A 23187-nucleotide genomic window follows, 5' to 3' on the forward strand; every position below is an offset into this window, starting at 1 on the left:
ACATGGTATGGCAAGAGTATGTTTAGTTTTGTAAGCAACTGCCAAGTTATCTTCCAATGGTACCAGTACCATTTTGCTTTCCCATCAGCAATAAATGAGAGTTCCTGTTTCTCCACACCTTCAACAGCATTTGGTGCTGTTAGTGTTTTGGATTTTGACCATCCTAATGGGTATATAGTGGTATCTCACTGTTGTTTTCATTTGCATTTCCCTGATGACATATGATGTTGAACATCTTTTTATATATTTATCATCTTTATGTCTTCTTTGGTGAGGTGTCATTATAGTCTGTGACCCTTCCATATCATTTTAGGCTCATAAAGTCTATAAGAAATAGTCACAATTCACTATAAAACTTTGAATGCCAAATATAGATCTGAGAAAATAAAAATATCCCCAATTATAAACCCTGATCTGAAAGTCCCTTATTACTCATACTTAAAATCATATGTGGAAAAATATAAAAAAAAGAGAAAAAAAAGGTCCTTACATGTTAAATAAGTCACTCAACATGGCATAGGAAGATGGATTCAGATTTTTCAAAATGTGAACAGTGTGTTTTCCTAGTTTCCTAGTTGTCTAAACTATTTATTTAATGAATATTAGCAGTTTTGGTAAATGCTACTATATTGAAGTTGCAGAATGCATCAAAATACCTGACTATGTGTAAATACATGCTTAAAAATAAAGGGCAAAAATAAAGATAATCTCATTTTTTACCTGAAGGATTAGAAAAAATAAAAAGATTTAAGCATCTGCTGTTGGCAGAGGTGTGAGAAAACAGGAATGCCCCTATTGCTACAGGGAGAATGAATTATACATCCTTTAGGGAAAGTATCTGGTGATGGCAGTTAGCATTTAAAATGCACATGCCCTCTGACTCAGCAATCCTGCTCTCGGGAATCTATTCCATAGAAATAAAAGTATCAGCATTTAAGGATAGATACAGATAGGTATCTTTTGTTTAAAAAGTATTTGTAATAGTAAAAACTAAAATAGCTTGAAAGTACATCACAGGAACATGACTGAATCAATGATGCTACATCCACATACAGAATATTAAGCTGCAATTAAAAAGAATGGAGGAGATTGATATGTATTGACCAGCAGAGATGTTTTGAGATGCTAAGTGAAAAAGACTTTGATAAGTACTGAGTATGACATAATGCCATATCTGTAAAACCTCAAAAAATTGGGTTTTAAAAAGAAAGATTTAACTCCTCTAAGAGCAAGCCTAAATTATTTTGTAATAAAAATGAGAAGAATTGAAAAGTATAGGATAAAGTTTAGACTGACATACTTTATCTACTATATATGAACATACACAGATATAATGTTTGAGTTAACTATTAACTGCTACCTATAAAAATATAGCCCATGTGATCTTCTTCTTAAATAACTGTCCGATACTGACCATTCCCCACACTCACGATGTACTTCTCGTCATGCCCTGTTAGTTCCTAAATTTAACGGCACAAGCTTCCTATAAGTAGGTTACTACCACCACCAAATTGTCCCAGACCCCCAGAGCTGAAGCTAGCCTGGGTGAGGGCTTGCAGGATCAGGGGAAGTGAAAGGGATGGGGGCAGTTGGCTTGCATGGATCATGTGGACAGTTGGAATCACCTTAGATCAGTATTGTTCTTGAGTCACTGCTGAGTCTCCTTCCACAGGACCTGACAGATGATGTGATAGTGCTTGCTGGTCCAGAGCTGCACATGCTCAGTGGTTCTTTGAGGGAAGACCTTCTCACTCCCCTGAGGCCCTATTCAGTCAAGGATGAAACATGCTTGTGTCCCAAAAGTCGCTTCTCTTACTGCTTCCGGCTTTGAGTTCTCACACACAGAACAGCATCCCTGGATGCAATCAAATCTCTTAAGTAGGATGACCGTGAGATTTTTCTTGATCTGTGATGTGCTAGCATCCCAATAAACCCATTTTTAGTTGAAAATAGCATCAGTCAAAAATGCATGTAATACACTCAACCTACTGAACATCATAGCTCAGCCTCACCTACTTTAACCATGCTCAGAACACCTACGTTAGCCTAGAGTTGGGCGAAATTATCTGACACAAAATCTATCTTATAATAAAGAGCTGAATATCTCATGTAGTTGATCGAACACTCTACTGAAAGTGATGAACAGAATGAATGTACGTGTACAGAATAGTGTAGGTATGTCAGTTGTTTATCCTCATGATAGCATGGCTGACTGGGAGCTGAGACTCCCTGTCACTGCCCAGCATCACGAAAATACTTCACTGCATACTGCTAGCCTGGGAAAATATCAAAATTCCAAATTCAAAGTATAGTTTCTACTAAATATGTATCACTTTCACACCATCATAAAGTCAAAAAATCGTTTAAGTGGAACCACCATAACTTGGGGGAACATCTGTGTATCTTATAATCCAACCAGGGAAACTTTTAAGGATGAAAAAGGGTGCCATTAAATATTAAGCTGGAAAAAAAAGATGTATGTCAAGACTACTCTAAGAAAAAAAGAGACATATAGCCACCCTACCCATGACCCTTGAGCCATGACTGGCTAACCACCCCTTTTCCTCAAGATGTCCCCTTTGTAGGTATGGGTGCCCTCCCTCATCCAGTATAATGACTACCTACTTGCTAAAAGATGATGTCTGAAGCCCTTCCTCACCTAGGTGCTAGAAAAATCACATCTTCCTCACTCATTTGTTCATCCCCAAATACACACTGAGCACCTTGCCTTCTTTGTTCATTCCTTCTGGTAATAACCAAGTACATACGCATACACCCTGTCTTTGTGGAGGTCACATTCTGCTTGGGCTGGACACACAATAAAGAAATAGATATGTAATAGGTTAGGTGATAAGCCCACAGAGAAAAATAAGTCAGGGTAGGGCATAGGGAATGTGGGTTGAAAGTAGTGGGAACTGTTCTGTTTCATATGGAAGGTGGGGCTGTCCTCTCTGAAAAGGTAGTTTTTTGTTTGTTTGCTTTTTGTTTTTAAAGAAGATAGAAGTTTGTTGAATACACCACAAGAGAATGGTAGGCGGGGCAGCAAAGGAGAGGCTGTCTGCTGAAAACGTAGTGTTTGAGCAGAGATCCAAGGGATGGAGAGCAGAGCATTTCAGGTAGGAGAAATCACTGCAAAGGGCTCCAAAGGAAGAGCATGGTACTCAAGGAGTAAGCACGAGGGAGGCAGGGGGCCTGTTCACACAGGGGAAGACTTTGGGTTTTACTCCAAGAAACGGGCCAAGGAACATGTGCCAGGAACTCTGCCACATGATGATCAGAAACAGAGCAGCCTCTGTCTTAATGGAATTCATGTTTGGGAGTGGGGGCAGTGAGATATTAATCAACCAGAGAGAGAAAGGCCTTCCAAGGATGGTGCCTCTCACCAACTCCCTTTTCAACTGTGGTCCATCTGCTTCTCTTGTTCAAAATAAGAGGGGTAAGTTCTGGTGGATTCCATCTCTATGTCTAGATAGTAAAACTTAACTGTTCTGCTGTATTTGCTAAACCATACAGCCATTAAAGCCAGTAACCACTTGTCATTTTTGGTTCCAAGAATCCAACGTTACTACGAAAAAGTAAAGTAGTTCTTTTACACAATGCACTTATTAACTTCCAAACAATTCCAAAAGCCTGTCTTCAGGGAAGAATCTGGTGGGGTTTTACAAACTGTAAGAAATGTGTAATCATTGGCTGCTTCGGGGCAATTCTAAAAACAACATGTGGGTTTTACACAACTGGTTTATCAAACTGGAAAGAGAAAAATATTTGGAAAAACGGGATGAGTAGGACACTCAATGTAGTCTGTCTAGAAAGTGTCAGCATTTTAGGTAAAGAGAAAATGCCACTCCTTAAATCCCAAATTAAATTCCCGAATAATTTTGACATCTGTCCCTAGACTTGGCTTATCAGGAATTCATAGGCAAAACTGTGCCAAGCACAAAAAAACAGTATCAGTTCAAAGACTTACAAGTGCCTGTCAAAGAACTAAAAGAGTACTTTTAAAAATATTTTCATATTCTCAGGACTTAACAAAAATCATCTTGTTCATATTGTTTTAGTTTTTAAATAATCAGCCACACTCAAATCAATAGAACGCTTGTCAGTAAGAATTGTGCAGTTAAATCTTTAGATTGCGGGGGTGGGGGGGCTATCTTCTAAAATTCACACACACACTGGACTAGAATCACCCTCCAGCTGATGGAAAACTTGCCCAGATGGGACATCAACCAACTATTTTGAGACATAAAATTTTCATGAGGGGTGAAAGGATGGTACTTTAGATACAAAAGTCAGTGACGCTGATGTTGGCTACATATTAATCCTCTACAGTGGACCTTTGCAAGCTAGAGACAGTATAAATCGGGCTAATGCACAAGGATGAGATATGAAGTTCAAGCTCACCAAAACACTGGACAGAGGGAAGGCTCTGCCCCCATAGGTGGAACTCATGAGGAGGCACAAACTTTTCTTTTTTTTAACGCCAAGGCTCTGAGATGACCAAGAAGTTATCTGTCTACTAACCTGTCACTAAAGAAGATAGGAGACAAAATAATTTTTCCAAACATCACAACAATAAATGATTTCTGTATTCGAATAGCCAAGAATGAAAAAGTAAGCCAAAGAAAATGTCTTTGCTTCCCTGGACTTCTAGAAGCCTCGACGACACTTTTTGAGAACAAGAGGCCAAGTCTGAATTATGTCTTCATCCCTTGATGCCTAGCAGAGTGCCACAGTTAATTTCACAATTTAAAAAAATGTAGTGAATGTGAGAGTAAACAATTTTTTTTCCATCACCCGCCAAGTTTTGTGTCATGCTAGTTATCTGCAAAAGTCAGTGTGTGGAGAAGGGTCAGACATGGGGTACACAGTACCCGTATTCTTTACCAAGTGATAAGAGGATCAGGAAATTGCTCTGAAAACATGTTCAAGCAACAATCAATGTTCATTCTGTCCTCGCCACTGGAATGAAAAGAAGTTGTGACATCAGTAAACATCCAGAGACGTTTCAGGCTGTATGGGTTGGATTTAATTTTTATGCATGTATTTATTTTCTTCTCACTGCACAGTCTCTGCATGGGCTCTTCGTGGAAGTCAGCTCTGGTGTGCTTTCGGTGTGCCCCATGGATGAGGGCTCTCTTGCATCCAGGGCTTTTCAGCCTTCCTTGAAAATGTCACAATGTCCTCAGCATCAAGGACAGCTTCTGGCAAGTTATGTGAGATGATTTAAAATGCAAACTATCTGTGCAACTGAAAAGGCACTAAAAGAACGGAGGCCTGAAGCTAAAAAACTAAAATCTCTACTCCCAGGACCCTGCCAGCAAGACCTAACAAAAAGAGTAACTTTCTATTTGTGATATTTACAAAGCAGGATTGTTTTATTAAAACTGATTGAGTTTATGTCTCCTGCCAAGTTGACTAAAATATATTTCTAGATGCAGCCTGAGTGCACACATTGTTTCAACACTTAATTACTATGGTGCCAACACGCTCTCTACTGCAAACCTCATACTAGTTCTAGAACATACACGTCACCCTAGGGAAAGAGTTAGGGCCTTGAGCACTTACTACTTGTGTTTTTGAACCAGTAGGACTAAAAGTCATTTCTTTCCATTTAACTGAGCAAAATGATAGTGTCTGGCTTCATTTCTGCAGTATTCACAGAAACAACGCAGAGCCTCGCCAAAGGAGATTAAGACAGAATTTAATCTAATGTGTTATTTTTATTTATTTTACTTCCACCAGCGTCGATTCTCTGTCTTATGGACAAAATTAGAGTACCTCAGGAGTAACTAACTTCTCTACTCTTCACTGGAAAACTGACTGCTCTCTCATTTGTGTCATGCTTTATTTACACCTAGGAAGGACAAGGAACTGCCTCTATGAAACTATGACCTTGAACTTCAGCCTCTCAACACTGCCCGCCCAGCCTCTGGGTTCCTCCCTGGTGTTCTCCTTCATTCCCCATAAAACTGCTGCACATTTGCTCCTCCTCTCCAGACCTTCCCATCTTCCTCCCAGCACATTCTTCTACCTTCTGCACCTTCACAGAGAAAACAGAAGCCAGAGCAGAAATCCCTTTAGCTCCCATCTGTCTGAAAGTGTTCCCACCACTTCCTGCAGCCACAATGGAAGAGGAAATCCTACTCTAATTTTGGGATAATCCCTCCATCAAGCGTAGGATCAGTTTACCACTCATCTTCTTGGGATGCGGTTTCAACTTTCCTGAAAATGGTTTTCAAATTCAGCCAGTCCTTAGAATCATCTGGGCAGCTTTTAAAAATCCCAGCACCAACCACATCCATTACCAATGGCAGGGGAGCCTTTGTGGGTGGGGCCCAACATCATGTTTTTAAGGGGAAAAAAATGTGTTTTTTAGAAGATTCCAGGTGCCTCCGGTGCACAGATAAAGCTGAGCACTGCTTTCCTCTGTCTTCTAAGAATGTTTAAGTACGTGCAAGTTTCTCCCATCTTAAAAACATACCCTCTCTAAATCTCATGTCCCTCTGTAGGTACATCCATAACCCTTCGTTTCCTTCATGATGAAATTTCTTAGATGATTTGTCTATGCTCTTTTCACCTCCTCACCTCGACTCACTTCTCTACCCAGTTTATTCCAGCGTCTGCCCTACTGTCCTCCTCGTACAGCTTTCACAACAGCCAGCAGTGACCCTATTGCCAACACCAGTGGACTCCCCAGTCCTGCTTCCCTTAGCGCCCTTGACCACTCAGCAATATATTTTGTCTAATTCCTACTTCCTAGAGTTTTTTTTCTAGTAAACAGTGTGCCCTTCCAACTTCCACATAACAATCTTTCTTTATCAGTAACATCATCTTCTACTATGCCTTTGAATACTTTTTGTTCCCATCTCTTACTCTCTTACTTTCAAAAAACCAAGCAAATACGTGATAATCTTTTGTCTTTCAATGCATCCTCTTCAGAGAAATCATTTCTATCAGATTATTTTTTTTTTGTAGGAGGCTCTCAAATCTGACTGGTATATCCCTTGTTTTTACTTGTGTTTATTATTGTTTGTGGCTTCTCATGTGGCTTTCATCTTTAAAATGGTTTTATTTTTCTCTCTCATCTCTTAACCATGATTGATTGGCTCAGCTTTTCTCTCTCTTCTGTCTTCTTTCACCCTAGGTATCTTTTCTTTAAACTTTTTGTTTGTTTGTTTTGTAGAAAACCCAGCTATTATTCTTCCTTGGAGACCATGAAGAACGGAGTCAAAATTTGTCTTCTGTTTATGAGATATTTTGTCTTCTGATATACATTCTTCCTCTACCTTTTGTCTGTGGTCCTTTCTTCTCTGAGTTTGCACTCTCTCTGCCAAGGTGTGGTATTTACCAGAAGGTATCCATGCTGGAATGGAGACAATCAGACATGTACCAAATAGTAAGAGAGTAGACTTGCAAGCTTCAAATCCAGAAAGGAATTAATTCCAACATTCTCTCCACCTCTTTGTACCCTGGGAGTACTTCACACTGGAGTTTTCGGTGTGACTCTCTCAGCTTATGCAAAGTCATTAGAAAGAAGTTCTTCATATTACAGGCTCTCTGTGTGGTCATCTCATGACCACCACTACCTGACCTCTCTCCCAGCCTCATTTGGAGCAGTCCCATATTTCTGGGATACTACTCATTTAAGTCGCATGTGGTCACCATGGTGGCCAACACAGGCACACAAATTGGGCACTCACTCCAGGGAACTCCATTCACATAGACTTTGATGTTAATGGAGTCCCTAGAGTTGCTTAGGGCACAACCTGTCCAATGCTACCCAGTGACTCTTCTGCTCTATCAGCTCCAACATAGCTGCTATAGAAAGAGTCCTCCTCCCCCATCGTATCATTTTAGGGAAGCCATTTAATTTTTATAGGCCCGACTGCTTGAGAAATCTGCATCCTGCCCCAAATTTGAGGACTGTGTAAGCTCAGAGCATCCTCTCTTCTTTGGTTCAAATTTTACTGTATTTGGCAGATATTCCTTGTAGTTTGTGATCTGAGGTATAGCTACTTAACAGGAGACAGGATTTTCTTCTTTATTTTTCATTCTCTTTGTTCCTTTTGGGAGCTTCAGGCAGAAAAGTGGAATAAAAATTCCTTTGCTCCACCATCTTTAACTACGTCTCTGTTTAATTTTTAAACAGTTTAAACTAAGGCCAACACCCCCCCTTTTGGGGGGAAGCCAACCAAATGCTAACTATCCAAAAAGTCTTATTAAGTTGATTAAATTACAAAAGAATCACTTAGGCTTCAATTTGCTATTCTGAATATTTCCAGACTGGACTCATTCCTAAAAGACAACATATTTTACTATGTTACATTGTATGTAAGTGATAAATATATATTTTGCTTTCTACTTATTAACAATCTCAATGAGAAAAGGCTCCCCATTTCAGTGACCATTGATTCCAATGCTTGTTGAGCTTAAACTCCATTTTTTAAAATGGGTTCTTGAAAGACATGCTTGGAAGATTATAAACCTTACCAATGCCAGGAATTAACTTTCATTTAACTTGATCCTGAATAAATTCAGGCTGAGTGCTTTGAGAAGGGTAGGCTCTTCCCTGAGAAATTACATCTAAAAGTTAAGAGTGATGATCAAAGACAACCACCTTTCTCTCTTCACTCTGCTAAGTGTGAATCCAGCTTTAACCATCTCCCATCACTTGTGTACTTTGGTATACTAGCCAATATAAAATTCTAAGGTTGTCACCATTTATGTCGTAAGTTTTTTTATTTATTTGTTTCTTTTGTAAATCATGACAAAATTAAACTAGATCAGCTATTTGGGCTTTTAAAGATATTATTTATTTATTCATGAGAGACACACAGAGAGAGGCAGAGACACAGGCAGAGGGAGAAGCAGGCTCCATGCAGGGAGCCCGACGTGGGACTCAATCCGGGGACCCCAGAATCATTCCCTGAACTGAAGGTGGCACTAAGCCGCTGAGCCACCCAGGGATCCCCCTATTTGGGCTTTTAAAAGCCCTGCTTTCTCTTCCACTCAGCTAGCAGAACCTCAAATGTAAAATCACAATCAAGTACAATGGCCAGTTATATAACATTGACTTAGAAATGATCACTGATTTTCTCTAAATTGATTACTTTCTTTTGGCAGAATACTTCAAAAATAATAATACGTATTCCATATTATTATATCTTCCACTTACACAATACTGAAACATTCCTCTATTCCATAATATAAACATTAACTTCATAAAAAGATGGTTACCTAGGCATAAAACATTTGGACAGGTTATTATATATATTTTTCTAGTTAAGAGTGACAAAATGAAGAGCTGATAGATTATGACCCCTTGGAAGCAAGTTATGTAGTTGGAACGGGTAGGGGTCGGAGGGGGGAGGAAGTCTGGGCAAAGCGTCTCTCAGGACCAAACCACATGTCGTGCTAATGGAGGCAAAGCAAGAAATGTAACCTGACAAGTGTTCAGAGACTGAAGCAATGTTCCATCAAGTGTTTTTAAATTCAGTTCCACACAAGTCAAATCAGTTTTGCCCAGATATTTTACCAGACATTTAGCTGGTGTGTATATAATTATCTGTCTCTCCAAATCGTTGGTGGGGAGGGGCAAACACGACAAGGAGGGGCAAAGTGATTACAGAAGTGAATAAACTAGAAGACCTGATGATGTAAAAGAGAGCTAAGACCCATTCCAACATTAAAAATGTCCTGTTTCATTTTAACATCTAAGCAACATATTTTTGTTGTTTTAAATCTAAAGGTCGCTCAGAAGATTGAGAGCAAATATGTAGGGTATTATTCCCGATGGAAGACCTACCTTGTTCACCATCTTTATCAAGACAATGCTGTAGGATTCTCAGCATGTGTTACAACTTCCCATCATTTTTCATAGCCAATCAAGTTGCTTACCATACCACAAAGCATCCTTAGAATATAATCTTCAGAATTCATTCGGGGTCCTTAATAGCTAAAATACCTTGGAAGAGATCCAAGACATAACGGCTCTATGTAAGTTTCATCTCAGTTTTGAAATGATAATCATATTGCAAAATACAAAAGAGCAAATAGTACACCAATTCTTCAGGCAGACCTCCACAAAGTCTCAAGTACCAAAACAGAAACATATCACACTGCTGCATGAATGTTTTTATAGTCCCCACTTATTTTCTCTGCCTCTACATCTATAGATATCTATATCTATTCAAAGATATATCTTTGCTACTTGATTCACCAATTAAGGTGAAATACAATTGCTAATTGTACAATTGCTAATAACTACATTCATGATCAGCTATAGAGAAATACACATTTTCTTCCTGTGTTTCAGTCTGACTTTATAACATCAAGCATGCTGAAACATAATTTATGGACTGAAAATATACTTTGAATCAAAGCAAACTTTTTTAAAGAGAAAGTGGAAGGGTAAGAATCTATAAATAGTAAGTTTTATATCTCATCATATACTCTTTATATCTGCACTGTCCAATATAATAGCCCTCAGCCACATATGGCTATTGAGTACTGAAAGGTGGCTAGTCCAAGTTGAGATGTAAGTATAAAAAATAAAATACCAAGTTTTGAAAGCTTAGCTAAAGAAAGTAAAATATCTCATTATTTAATTTTATATTGATGGCAGATTCAAATGATAATATTTTGGATATTCAGGTTAAATAAAATATATCAAAATATATAATTAAAATACATTAAACTTTTTACTTTTTTAAACGTAGCTACTAGAAAATGTTATAATTACAGTTCACATGATATTTCTACTGGACAGTGTGGTTTTTACAGTGATTTGAAATAGTCTGAGGCAATTCAACCATCCACTAGATTAAATGAAGCTATAAGATGACATGCATGGTCTCCCTAACTCTCCTGTATGTGTTGCAGGGGTAGGAAACAGCATAGCTGTCCATCAAGAAGGCTACTGAAACAAAAGATTCAACTCCTTGCCTTTAGCCTGATCTCTGACATTTAACTCTTCCAAAAATGTCCTTCACTTCACAGTTGAATGCAAGCAGGATATCAGCCCAAATCAGGCCATCCTCGCAATACCCATACCACACGTGTGGTTCTCATCCTAGATCACTGCCACCAAACAGAGGTCTTCTTTCTATGGAAATGGTCACCACAAAGAGTTGGGGAAATGGGTCGTATGACTGTGCTAAACTCTAGCCCTAAGCTCACTTAAGCTCTCCACTGCTTCCATTGCTTTGTACCTTCCTGCCCTGGCTTCCCTAGATTTCCACAACTGGAAACTGTTGGTCATGGAGCATTCACCACATGGCACCTGGGCAGTCTCTAATACACCTTGGGGGCAGCAGATGTAGCATTTCATGGAAGAGTGTCATGAAATACATACATTCATTCATTTAACATATACTTACAGAGCTCCTATTATGTGCCAGGCATTGTTCTGAGGCACCTGGCATACACCAATGAACAAAGAGACGGTGATCGATCATCTGTTCAAGCAAGTAGACAGAAAATAAACAAAGAACATAATAGGTGAATTACACAGTATTCTAGGAGGTAATGAATGGTAAGCAGAAAAGACACAGTGTGGGGTAAAAGCAGGGAAAGCCTAGGGCTGAGGGTATTATAGTTATATGGGTGGTTGAGAAGGTGGGGTTTATAAAAAGCCCCAGAGATGGCATCTGGGGACGGGGCTGGAGGCAGCTATATGGGAAGCAGGGCGGACATGGTCCACGCACAGAAAGGAGGTCAGTATGGCAGCAGTCAGCTGGGTGGGAGGCTGAGTCACAGGCCACAGAGCTAAGGGCCAGACCAGGCAGGATTCATGGGCCATTGGGAGGACTTCAGTTTTCACTCTGAGCCAACAATCTGCTGGAAGGGTTTAAGCAGAAGAATGATTTGCTCTGAGTGTTCTTTGAACTCATCATCTTATCTGTTGTTCTAGATACTCCAGGAGTTAAGGGTAGAAGCAGAGACTATTCAAAAATGTGTTTAATATTGTCACAACTGGAAGCTAAATAACAAGACAAAGAAAAATAACAGTCATGGTTTCTGATCTGGTCTGTGGGAAAAGAGGCTATGAGTGGTAAAGTGGGAGATGTTAGGCAAAGCCTGTCTTGGCCAAGACACAAAATGGTGTCCTTCTGACTCTGCACTAAAGAGCTGGTATGGAAGGCATTCAGAATGTCTTCAGGCATGCTTGTGGTAAAATATCTAGCTGCTCCCTCCTTTTATGTTTTTTTGAGGATTTTATTTATGTATGTATGTATGTATGTATGTATGTATGTATTTATTTATTTATTTGCAAGAGAGAAAGAGAGAGAGAGCAGGAGAGGAGCAGAGGGAGAGGGAGAGAGAGTCTCAAGCAAATTCTGCACTGGGCACAGAGCCCCACGCAGGGCTCAATCTCACAACCACAAGACCATGACTTGGACCCAAAACAAGAATCAGATGCTCAATCGACTGAACTTCCAAGTGTCCCTGCTCCTTTCCTTTTAAAAAAGGACTGCTTTAAGGGAGTTTGCCTTTCTCTTTTTTATGAAAGAAAAATTTTCTCTAGAAACAAACAAACTATAACAGCAGAAAGAGAAAAAGATGGAACACAACTGACCCTGGGAATTCCAACCTGATTTAACATTTTATGTGGATTGCCTTTAGATTACCTCTAGCAGGAAAATGTGACCATGTAAAGAAAAAAAATTATCTGTATAAACAAACATTAATACAGAACTAATTTTCTTAGTTCTCATTTCACTGAATAATTATACCTTTGGGCTAACATGAATAATTTATTAAGTAGCATGCAGTTTATATGTAGCCCTGCAACTTTTTGCCCTCATTATACAATCATTTGAAATCATTCTAGGGTAAACCATGGCTGAAAAGTGACTTCCATGCAAATGTCCTTCTCCTTTTAGCCTATGGATAGTTAACTAAGTGTCTCTTCAGGTTAATAAGAGCTATTCCAAAAGCTTTTTAAAAATTTTCTGTCTGGTATTTTAATCTCGTCAAGCCTTTCCTGAGGTAAAAAAAAAAAAAAATTCTGTCTGAAATATGTTCAAGAATTCATTTAAGTTCTAAAGTACTAAACTTCTTTTTTTTTTGTTAGATTATGAATACTAATCCTTAACTCAATTAAACTTTTAAGTAATGTAAAACTATATATTTGTTCCCTGGCTTCTCTATGGTTATCAAAAGTAACCTATACTTCCACTAGAACCATTGTTATAATAATGTCCTCCTAAAACAATTCAGTCATGGTGGCTTGGGACGAAAGGCCCTCAGAGAGTTCCACTTCCCATTAAAACTGTCTCCATTTTTAGCTGTTACAAAAAAGCCAATGCGGAATGAAGCACTAGTGCATTAATCCTCAGAGGTGACCTGTTTAGATAAGTCTCCCACTGCAAAGAACCTTGAGTGGTCCTCCTCATTTTTCTTCTTCACACTCTCTGGTATGTTGCAGATCATCACAAAATGGTAATCTAATTACGACAACTATTAATTATGCTCATGATTAATTTGAAATACCCAACACAAAATGTAAATGGTATGGTAAAAGACAACACATAGTCTTAATGAAATTCTAACACCTGAAAGTGTTCAGCATCATTATCAGTCAAGCAACTGCTTAATTTTCTCTCCGCTGAGCATATTAATAGAGTTGGCCCTGGTATTATTTACTGAAAATGTGCTTCAATGCAAAACAATTAGTGTGCACCTGAACTGTGGCCCGGACCTGCAGACACTCTTTCTCTATGAGCCTCTCAGGCCATGCCTAAAATAAAATAATTAGTCCCTGGCTTTTGACTTGCTCTGAATACCTTCTCACCTACTTCCCCCAACATCCAGTCCCTCAAAGTCTACCAATTGCCTTGAAATCTCCAAATACAATACAATTTACCCATATTAAGTAAACTACTATGCAAAATTTTTATAGTGGAATAGTCGGGAGAAAGTTAGTTGAGAAAGATAAACAAAGACAAGAAGGCGTAGCTCAAAATACCAGGGATATAAAGACTGTATTCCTGAGATATAAAGTGGAAGAGTATAGGACCAGGGAAAAACCATCTGCTGAGTGTCCAGAAGACTCGGCTACAGGAGATGGAATTAAATCTGTATGACAGCTCTGAGGGCTGGGACAAAGTGTTGTGAAGATTATGTGGGCATTGGAGCCTTTCCATTAATTAAACTAAAATAGAATTATTGACCAAAGCACAAGGCTGCCCCAGTGTTTACCCTAGCAAGAACACCCTGGTAACTTTACTCTGTGTCCAGGTAGTGACAGGGGAAGGCCGAGGTAATACAGATATGAGCAGTATTATTGGTCTAACTTGGGATTTCCTTTCCACCTACTTTACAATTTCCCCCGCACAAGCAACAATCTTTGTCCTGGGAAGGGAAGGGAACAGAAGCCAAAGAAAGGGAAGGAAAGAGAGAAATCAAGGGAAAGGAAGGGAATATATACAGAGGATTAAAGGGCAAAGGGTGGAAAAGAGAGAAAGGGGATGCTGAATCCAGGAATAAATTTTTTTTAACCAAAACTTGCATTAATAGTTTAGCCTCGTAACACTTTTTTTTTATCAAAATATTCTTTATTTAGTGAAATGTATCTTAATGATATATATTTGAAATGTCTTATGGCATGTCTTTCTCCTAAGATCAAAACACACCGTGTTTCCATCAAACAATTAATCTTGTTGTTTCAATCTAATAGCATATTTCTCATCTATATTCACAGAATATTAACAAAAGTTAAATAAATCTGCTCTATAAAACCCTGATTCAAGTATAGGTAGGTTAAGCATACACATTCAAGGAAAAGCTACAAAGATTCTAATTTAAATGCTCTTTTAAATTATAATACCTTCAAAAAGATGCAGATTGCCTGGAGACAGCAGGAGGGATAATTTGATCTCTCATCTCGGAAACACTATTAAGGCTGGAGCTGATCTATGTCTACATACTATGTCTGATCAAATGTACAAGTTAGTATATAAAATGCAAACAAATACCTATTTAAATGAAAATCTGAACATCTTAGAATCTAGATCAGCTATAATAAACCATAAATGGCCAATATCTCAAAGGAAAACTCATTGGCTGAGATTTCTAGAATGTAATGCATATGTATACACACATGGGAACACCAAAAACCCTTAAAAGGAAAACTGGTTGCCTGAATGAAAGTGTGTTCTATCCAAACATACAGGATGAGGAAATGTGATAATAGCATCTACTTATTCATCAGTCTAAAAATAAAAAGAATGCTCACCTCAATGTCAAAGTAGCTACATGCATGAGGGGACTCTTGCCAGGAAATATTCACTCTCTTATTGCTGTCTTGGTGGAACTACAAAGTTTTTTATGTCTAACCTAGACCCCTCCCACAGACATCAGCCTATAGGTGTAATTGCATACTCAGCGACCCCACTTAAATATCTATTTGACACCTCAAATTTAAAATGCCCAAGCCAGGGATCCCTGGGTGGCGCAGCGGCTGGGCGCCTGCCTTTGGCCCAGGGCGCGATCCTGGAGACCCGGGATCGAATCCCACGTCGGGCTCCCTGCATGGAGCCTGCTTCTCCCTCTGCCTGTGTCTCTGCCTCTCTCTCTCTCTCTCTCTCTCTGTGACTATCATTAAAAAAATAATAATAAAATAAAATAAAATAAATAAAATAAAATGCCCAAGCCAAACTCTTGATTTTCCCTATCACCTTTCCTCTTTCAAACCTATTCCTCCCATGGTCTTCCAACCCTCAACCCTCAGTTAATGGCAACACCATCAATCTGCCTATTTGGGCCAAACACAAAGGAGTCACTCTTGACCTTGTCTACTCCTAATGAAATCCAATGTCACCAAATTCTACGGTTCTACCCATAAACATATATCCAGAGGCTAATCACTCCTTATTACCTCCATTGTTTCCAGCTGGTCCAAGCATCTATCAACTCTTGCATTAAATATTTCAAAAGCTTCCTAATGGGTCACTCTTTTTCCACCTTTGTCCCTGTACAATCTATTCTATAAAAAGCAGCCAGAATGATTCTTTAAAAAAATAAGTCAGACCATATGACACCATTGGCTCAAAAATCTTCAATGGCTTCCCATGTGCAAGTAAAAGCCTTAGAGTGTCCTATAAGACTTTAAATGATTTGTCCCTGTTTCCTTTCTGAACCCCCCTCCTGCTACTCTCCTCCACCCTCACTTTGATTCTGCCTCTCTGCTTTCATAATTCACTCCAGACCGGCTTTCTCTTCTGTCTGGAACATTCTTTCCCCAGATATCTGCATGGCTCCATCTCTAACTTTCTTCAAGGATCAGGGAGGCATTACCTGGCCACACTATTTAATGGTACAAACCACCTATCCCCATCAATGCTCTCCTTTTCCGCCTTTCTCTGCCTTACTTTTTTTTTTTTTGTTTCCACAGCACTTCTCCCTGTCTCATATATTATCTTACTGTGGCAGGTTGTTTTCTAAAAATAGAGGTCTGACAGTACATCCAGACCCACATGTTCCTCTAGAACCCTGCCATTTCCCTATCAAGAGGTGGAATCTATATGCTCTCCCCTTGAACCTGGGTGGGCCTTTGTGATTGCTTCCACTAACAGTGTGGTGGAAGTAGTTCTATGTGATTTCCAAAACTAGCCATAAAATGCAATGCAGCTTCCGCCTGGCTCTCTTGGGATACTTGTTCTTGGAACCTAGCCACCATGCTGCAAGGAAGGCCAAGCCACATGAAGAGGCTCATATGGAGAAAAATCAACCCAGTCCAGCTGAGAGCCAGCACCAACTTGTACACCACCAGAGTGAGTCACCTGAAAGCACTTTCTCCGGCCATAAGGCTCTTGACGGGACTCCAGTTTTGTCACACAGGGACTTGTACTCACAAGGGTTTACACTTTGGATTTAATGCTCTGTGGCCAGTCTTGCACTTCCTAACAATTTTACTTTTGAATCTGTATTCTGCATGTGAAGCTTGATGGGACAATGGAGCATGAGTTGGGGACTTGAAGCCTTTGCTCCCTTGTGGTCCTTCACCTGTGGGACATTCTTAGTTATCCACTCCCCCAACCACTGCCCTCCTCCCCCCGCTCACTATCACACAGTGACTTCTGCCTCCTCTACCCGAGGCAGGGGCCTGGGTACAAACATAAGGAGGGTATCTGTAACATTTCAAGGTACAGCATGTCAAGAGCCATCCCCACCCTGAGCTGGCAGCCATGGTGAGTATGACAAGTGACTTGATGTGGGCAGGCCCTCTTCCATCCCCAATCCAGGTACCAAGCACAACCTGCATGGAGGCTAGACTCCCTTGAGGGCCACCAGTACACTACCAATTTGGTGTTGGGCCCAAGGGAAAAGGCCTGCCTTGACCTCCCCCACCCCTGGCCAGATCACAAGGTGCCTGTCCTCTGGCTGCAAGCCAGTGGGCTGCATGTGCTGAGTGGCAAGGCAAGGCCTGCAGTTGCACTATTCAGTATGATTCCCCAAGCCCAAGGGAACTCAGCATTACAAAGCAAATAACAAACACCATGTCCTGTTCAGGAAGAATCTAAAAAAAGGAGGAACAAATGTTCTGAATTTTAATATTTTAACAGCCCCTTTTGCTGCCCTTCCAACAAGGGGCTCTGAAGTTCACTGTGCATACGCCTGCTGTGGCCTTCACTGTGAATTGCCTCTGTGGAGGCCCCATGAAGCCAAGATGAGCTTTCCCCAAGGATTTCTGCCCAAACCACTGATTCCTGAGCAAGAGAAACGTTGCTATGCTTTTTAGTCACTGAGCTTGAGGGCGGCCAGTTGTGCAGTAAAAGCTAACTAGAACACTTACTTGGCTGTTTACCTCCTGACTCCTGCCCCCACCACACGTGCGCACATGTGCACACATGCAGTGATGTTGAGAGTGTTTTTTTTTAGTGCTGTACCTCCAGTACCTAGAACAGTGCCCCACATAGTAGCTGTCCAATAAATACTTGCCCAATGAACTGAAGTCTCATTCTGATGAAACTTTATCTTTAGATGGGGCTACAAATAAGCAGGTGACTGGTACAGGAAAATGTCACTAGCTTAAAATACTGAGGGTGAAGTAGCTGGGAAAATATGCGGTGCATCCCTGCTGATGGCCAGTGCTTAGGAAGGCTGTGGTCCTTCCTCCAGCCATCAGTGACCTGGTGGTTCCGGGAAGAGGGCACAGAGTGAGCACTCTGCAGACAGGACTGCCCTTCTCCATGCTGACCATCGGCTTACCCCGCAGAATATAATGTCCTGGCCTGTGACCACCGTAACCACAGTCTGCAGGGAGGAGCAGAGGGCAGAATGCATTTATTTTGCAAACATGGACAAAATGTCTACTACATGCAAAGACGTATTCCTGGCCATTAAAGGAAGTGAAAACATGAATCAGAACTGGTCTTTAGCATTAATCTTTTATTAAGATTATATATGTGAACATACTTGGCAAACTATATGGCCACGTGAGAACAAAACCATTAATGACAGTAATGATTATTATTCAAGTGTTTTCCATACCACATTGCCCCTCATTGTCAGATGTCAGGTATTTATCCAACTAGAACCAAGAAGGTATACAGTAGGAGTCTACAAGGAGTACCAGATGATGACAGTATAAGTAGTTTTCCATGAAGCAGGAGCTACAAGTCCATAGTAGGAACAGCCTTACCTTTCCATAGGACAACTGGATCTTTCTGGACCACCCAGATCATTTCAAATCATGACTTCATTTTTATGAATGGTTGGGTAAATAAATATATATATATACACACACACACACACACATATATATATATATATACATACACACATATAATAAACAAATAAATACATAAATCTATACTTCTGACCAATTATAGATTACGTTTCCATTTACGAGCCTGGAAATTGGCAAGAGACTAATTTCTCTCTATTCTTGGCACATTCATTGTCACTGCTTTTCCAAGGACTCTTCCCAACCTTTCCCTACTGAGAACTCAGTCCGGGCCAAGATCTTTAGAGCAGCAAACTCACTGGCAAGAATCCCACATGAGCGTCATGAATGGCTCACAGATGCAGCTGATGCAAGAGACAGAACCAACTGCCAATCTCGGGTCTTCTTTTCTCTTGGAGGAATTCAGAAACTGAACCACACTATAATGAGAGCTTCGAAAAGTCACATCGGTGCTACATCTTTTCATTTCTCATGAAAAGAAGAACAGCTTTTTAAAAATAAAATTCTGTTGCAAATGCATCCATGATTTCTTGAGCAGATCTTTCCCTTTGCCTCCTTGTCCCTCTGTCCAGTGCAAAGACCATCCTGTTCTCCTGCACAGATTTCTACTGTTGCCCCAGTGATTCATCTCACCATTAAGCTAACTTGGGTACATTAGGAAGTGACTCTACTGTGGTATCAGGAAAGCCAGCTGGCTCTTCTTGAGAGGAGGACGGAGCCCATGCTCTCCCTGAATTGTATAACCTGCTGAGGTTAGGTCTCCAGATATTAGGGAATGATCTAATGTTGTGCTTAAGAAGTTTTGGGGTGCCTGGGTGGTACAGAATCCAACTCTTTGTTTTGACTGAGATTGCGATCTTAGGCTGGGGTTAGTGTCTCAGTCGTGATGCTGCACCCATGCAGGGCTCTGCACTCAGCAGGGAGTCTCCTTGAGATTCTCTCTCCTTTTCACTCTGACCCTCTCACTCATGTTCTCTCTCTCTCTTTCAAATAAATAAATCATTAAGAATTCTGCTTGTCTGTGGACCTCCCTGCAAAGGTTCCTGAACTTCTCCTTAGAAGCTTCCCTTCTATGGGTGCTCTGTAGTCTGCCTTCTTGTGTGCAAGTATAGCACCTTCCAGGGCCCACTGGCACCCTCTAGAAGGCTGGGTGGAGAACTCTTCAAGCCATGCTGTCCAAAGACTCCCCAACAAATGAGGAAAAATGACAGAAACTTTAAAATGAGGCAGAAGAATCAAAATCATTGACTTTCTGGGACAATCTAAGGCTTCTCCATGAGAACAAGCCAGTCTGGAAAGACCAAATCACTTTTCTTTGGTGCCAGCCTTCTCCACTAATCTAGCCACACTTGAACACTTGAGTTTCCATCATCCACAGAGTACCCCAAGGTGAAAGAAAAGACATGCGTCACAAATGAGAAAAAGAGATTATTCAGTGAGGCTGCTCTGTGAAGAATGAATGTGACAGGGAAGATGGTGAGTAGAAAGAAGAACCGATCAATGCCCCGACTACTATTTACTGAGCATCTACTCTCTGCCAAACACCACTGCAGGTTCTGGAATGTCAGCTAAGTAAGTAATAAGATATGCAGGCCCTTCCTCACTTGGAACTTTCTCTTCACTTAGAGAAAGTAGAGGCAGCTGATAGTTAAGGAAACAAATAAATGAATAAGACAACTTTGTATTGTAGGCAGAAAATGAACTGAGGCAAGGGAGAGGATGCTGTAGATAGGGTGGTCAGGGATAGCCACCATGTACTCATTTAGACAATAAATATTTACTAATTTCCTCAGTGCCACGCATTGTTCTAGACACTGAGAATTCAGAAGTGAATGCATAGACAGGAAAGAGCAAAAATATTCCTGAAATCATGGACTCATATTCTAGTAAGAGACAAACAAAATAAGAGACAAAACTAAATAAACATTTAGTATGTATGATGGAAAAGAATCTGCGGGGGGAAAATAAAGCAAAGGAGGGGAGATATGGAGTATGTGTGTGTTTGTGTGTGTATGTGTGCGTGTGTACGTACTATCTTAAATAAGGTCACCAAATAGGACCTCATTAGCAACCATCTACCATTTGTTTTGTTGTTGTTGTTGTTTTTCAAGATTTTATTTATTTATTCATGACAGAGAGAGAGTTAAAGGCAGAGACACAGGCAGAGGGAGAAGCAGGTCCCATGCAGGAAGCCCGAGGCGGGACTCGATCCTGGATCTCCAGCATCAGGCCCTGGGTTGAAGGTGGAGCTAAACCGCTAAGCCACTGGGGCTACTACCCCCCATCTACCATTTGAATGTAGATCTGCACAGAGAAATTTGCCCATTGAAGAACTAGAGGTAAAGCTTCAAGTAGAAAGACAGGAAGTACAAAGGCCCGGAGACGGAAACAGGGTTAGAGCATTAAAGACTAGAAATGTCATCAGGGTGACGGAAGCACAGAGAATGAGAAGGGAAACAGATGAAGCCAGAGAGGTGACCAACATGAAAGCATTCCTGGAAACCAAAGCAAGGTGGCCCGAAGAGAAAGAAGACACAGCTGCTGTAAACATTCACTGTTCGATCTACTTACCAGGAAAGCTTCACATGAGACAAACAGCACATTCTCCTGCCTTCAGCTACTCACTGTGTCAACCAAGTAAGACACTGAGGACCTACAATGAGTAAGACACTGTGTGCTGCATTTTCTCTGTTGGTCATGTCATACTTCAGGCCCTACCTGTCCCCCATCCCCCCCATATATAAAGTCTTTACATGGCAGAGAAAGCAAGCACTCAAAGCAGAGTAAGTGTGCAATTCTAATACAGCTGGTGACTGGCATGTTGAAAATAGGAAGCAGAGAGGCCCATTGATTCAATCCAAGTCTGAAGCAGAAATGCCTGGACAATGTCTGCATAAATCACCGAGCATTTCTGCTACTCTCTGCACTAAGCTTATGTACTTTTTAAGTACATATGTTTATGAAACAAAGCTACCTTTTTTTTCTTAAGAAGGTCTAAAAGTTTTAAATAGACATTCAGGCCTCCTAGGACTCGTTCTGGAGATAAAGAGGCAAATTCTGTGTAGCTGCATTTGAGTCACCCCACAGCCTAGAAGAGCATTCAAGAATAAACAGCAGCCATCAGGGTCTTCTTCCCAAAGGAATGCGACTAAAAATCCTCATTGTTCTTTCCTGGGAAAGAGGCTTGCTGATAAACACCGCAAGCCCATGCTGGCAAGAGCAAAACATAAATGAAACACCTTTTTGTTTCATGGCTGCTTTTTGAGCAGGATTGTTTCATGAAAATTTCTGTCCGTCTTGAATGATGCCCTGCACAAGGCCAGCATACAATTAAAATCGTAATGCCCCTTTCATGGCTCAGCTCATGTAAAACCCACTGTGTAATTTGACTAGAATATAGCATATGAAATGAGTAATGGAGCTTGTATGTGTATCCTGTCATTCTGTATTACTGCTGCGTAAAGAAAGGAGGATGCAAATAGTTAGTGATGAGCAGGGTGAAGGAGGGAAATGAAAATGTCAGGAGCAGGAAGAAACTGTTAAATGGCACCAAATGCCCGGGCGGGGTGTTTGTCTGCCCATGTGCTGCCTGTCTTCCTCAATCCATCATCAGAAAGGACAAGCCACCTCAGGAGGCATGAATGTCCTAAGTCAGGAGGATGGGGGGGCCTGCCTTCCCCGACTGCCTACGGCAATAGCATGCCCGCCCTAAACTGTCAGTTTAGGGGCTTCGCTCTAATTTAGCTGCTGTCAATGGGAGATCCAGAAATAGCAGCACACAAGGACCTTGGCCTTCAGACCCTGCCGACGATTTGGGCAACGCTCACACCGGAGGGAAGGGATGATAATTTGGTACAGGGACATGGACACAACTATCTCCTCTCAATCTTTTGTTCAATAAATAGTTCTAATTTTATGAATTAATCCATGAACCAGCTAGTCAACTCTTGGTTTTAAAAACAACAACAACAACAAAACCTCTCCATTACGTACTTTATATTAAACACGGGGAGTGGAAATTGAAAGCTGCAGAAATAACACACAAAACCTAGCTGTTCCAAAAATAAGCAGAATTTACAAAGAAAAAGGTGGTTTAAAAATGCTTAAAATCCAACCCCACGACTGAAAATGTGGGGCCAGTAAAAAGCAGAAAGATTCCGAATGAAATGAAAGGAAAACGGGGAGTCTATCACTGTCCACATTCTCTGCAGAGGAGTCCAAGCTGGGGCAAGACCACGAGGTGCTCTCCAAGGGAAAGGTGTTGCTCCCACAAGCTGACTGCTCCCCCCACCAGGGGAACAAGTCCGTTGGAGAGAAGAGGAAACTACTTGCACAAGGGAATCCTCTCCCTAAAGAACGAGACAGGAAAACAACAAACTTCTCATTCTCTCAAAGAACAGGGCACAGAAGCATCCAATCACCTGTAAACAAGCGGACCACCAGATGGCCACAGAAAAGAACTACACCTCCAAAAAAGGTTCTTCACATATGTTAAC

General features: G+C 40.7%; 1 protein-coding gene and 1 long non-coding RNA gene across 7 annotated transcripts in view; both read right to left on the reverse strand.

Moving 5' to 3' along the window:
* Positions 1-23187, reverse strand: part of PTPRM (protein tyrosine phosphatase receptor type M) — a 779952-nt gene that overhangs the window by 672657 nt on the left and 84108 nt on the right. The gene's annotated exons all lie outside the window — the stretch shown is intronic.
* Positions 6822-11459, reverse strand: LOC140634967 (uncharacterized). Its single transcript, XR_012032295.1, has 3 exons — positions 11379-11459; positions 9806-9964; positions 6822-7363 (listed from the first exon to the last, which is right to left on the reverse strand). It is a non-coding gene; the product is annotated as an uncharacterized lncRNA (long non-coding RNA).

This window comes from Canis lupus, chromosome 6 (genome assembly GCF_048164855.1).
Source record: "Canis lupus baileyi chromosome 6, mCanLup2.hap1, whole genome shotgun sequence".
In the NCBI taxonomy this organism is placed as follows: domain Eukaryota; kingdom Metazoa; phylum Chordata; class Mammalia; order Carnivora; family Canidae; genus Canis; species Canis lupus.